This window comes from Saccopteryx leptura, chromosome 2 (genome assembly GCF_036850995.1).
Source record: "Saccopteryx leptura isolate mSacLep1 chromosome 2, mSacLep1_pri_phased_curated, whole genome shotgun sequence".
Taxonomy (NCBI): domain Eukaryota; kingdom Metazoa; phylum Chordata; class Mammalia; order Chiroptera; family Emballonuridae; genus Saccopteryx; species Saccopteryx leptura.
In genome coordinates, this window is record NC_089504.1 from 362,827,811 (window position 1) to 362,830,230 (window position 2,420).

Here is a 2,420-nt window from a genome sequence, read left to right on the forward strand (position 1 = left end):
TGAAGCAGTGACAGGCGTCTGTTAATAGAATTCCCGTCCCCAAGGTGCCGTGCTGCCATCCAGCCGACACTCGGAGTCGGGCTTTATTGATAGATGAATAAGATTGAACATGACACCTGTGTCCAGTGAATCCCCCGGTACCATTTAACTAACACTTAGAGCAGCTGCTTTTGAAAAATGGCCTTCAGACGGGGCCCACCCTAGCAGAGCCAAATCATCTCCTTAAGTACTTTTCCAGGTCCCGGTAAATGAGGACTCTGGCCCTGAAGGAGGAGAACGGAGCCATATTTTATTTGAAGTCGTATCTGTCGCTTTCTTCTTCTTTGCTCCACTGCCTACCTGGGATCCCCATGTCTCTGTCACGGCAACACCCTCCACAAGGGATCTCGGCCACCCCGTCTGTGAAGACCCTCCACGCTGCCCACAGTGTGAAGTGCATGCAGACCCTCCACGCTGCCCACAGTGTGAAGTGCATGCTCAGTAGCGTTTATGAGACCTTTCCCAGTCCGCCTCTCAGAACGTCAGTCGGCTCTCGCCCACCCCCGGGCGACGGCCAGAAACAGTCTCCTCTGCTTCTCCCCTCGTTACCTGCTCAATAAACCACCACGGCTGCGTCAAGACCCTGAGCCAGTGTCCTCTCCTAAGAAAGGATTCCCCAGCCCAACATGGCTAAATGGATGAATTCCTTCTTTTTGCTTCTGGAACAAAGATACAGTGTGTATGAGGCTCTACGGTAGCCTTGGTCACAGTGTTTTTGATACATACTTTATTCCTCTCCCCTCAGTATTTGTCGTCTCTGCAGGAAGAGGGACGGTGACCTGCCCTTTCATGCCCGCAGTGCCCAGGGAGCACAGCTCCCCGCACACGGTAAAAGCTCAATAATTTCTATTTTTAATGATTACATGGATTCTGTTTGCAGTTTCTGAATGTCCAATCAACCCTCATGTCCTCCCTAACTCTCCGGTTTTTAGTCCGTTGCTGCAAACGTCGCCTGTGTGTGGCCCACGCCTGGAGGAGAACGTCTCCACGCAGCCCGCCGGGGGCCGGCTCCCTGCGGCCACGGCGGTTCCCTTTCTCACCTGCGGAAACAGGCCACTCCAGTGACGCCGCCCTAAAGAAATGGCTTGTGCTCCCCGAAATCCAAACTTCCGTTCACTGCATTCTGCTTGTCAATAACTCTCCACCCGCTTTAGGGATGTCCCCCTGTCTTTTGCCAAAGAGCCACCGGGAGCACCGCTGAGTCCCGAGTTCACGTTCCTTCCCGGGGGCATGGGATGCAGCCCCCCGGGAGGAATTCCCCGTGGCTTGAGAGCGGGGCTCTGAATTTATCTTCAGGGAGCCATGTCACCCTCCACCACCGCGGATCTGGCCTGGCCCAGTGACCAGTCAGGTCTGAGCTGCCGTCCAGATTCACAGACACCAAAGCACAGACGAGGAGTCCTTCCTCTTCAAAGGGCTCCAAAGTGAAAACGGCCCCCTGAGGCCGCCCCATGGGGATGGCTCACCCAGACATTCCCCCACCCAGCTGGTTACAGCGGCGACCTGCTGTTTCTCAGTGTCCGAGATCCTCGCCCAAGTATCACCTTCTGGGTCCGCGGGAGGACTCCCTTCTCCCTCTCTTTCCGTAGGGCCGCCTTCCCATTTCTTTCTTCTTTTTTTCCCTTTCCAGAAGTTATACAGCTCAGTGGTTCTAAAATAGTTTGATAGAATTTTTTTTTCCCCTCTAGTCCCTTTTTTAGTTCCAACGATGCTTCCCTTTGTTATCGGAGACCCTTTGTCCAAGGAGAATTTATGAAATTATATATAATAGGTGCCATGTACAATTTACAGACACGGACCAATAGCCAAGATTTCTAACTGCAATACTTTCTCTCACAACCATCTACGCTCATAAACAAGACCCACCCCTTCCCTCCCGAGTGTGGAGTGCAGTCATTTGTCATTTTAAAGAGTTGCAGGTAAAAAAAAAAGTGGGAATGAAGGGGAACTCTGACAGGCAAGGGGTTTCCTCAAACTCCTGTCTCAGTGTTGGCAGAGCCCAGGTGACTGTATCTATGACCCCTACCCCCCCACCCCAACCCGCCGGCCACCAAAACAATCCTATGAGTTACCATCTGTTGAATGCATTCTAAGTGCCAGGTAATATGCTCAGGGCTTTGTGGAAAGGTATGATCCAATTAACCCCATGATAACCCTGTGAGGTAGGTATCTCCATTTCCAGGGGAGGTACGTGAAACTCAAAAATATTAAGTGGCCTTTGCTTATACACCCTGTAAAAAGTATAGTCATTATTCAAACGAGGTCTTTTCGGATTCAAAAGACACAGCTCTTAATGACTACAAGATGGATAATAAAATCCGAAGGTGCTTTCAGCAGAGCAGCTTGGAAATTAGAGATGGGATTCTAATGCGCCAGTGCAG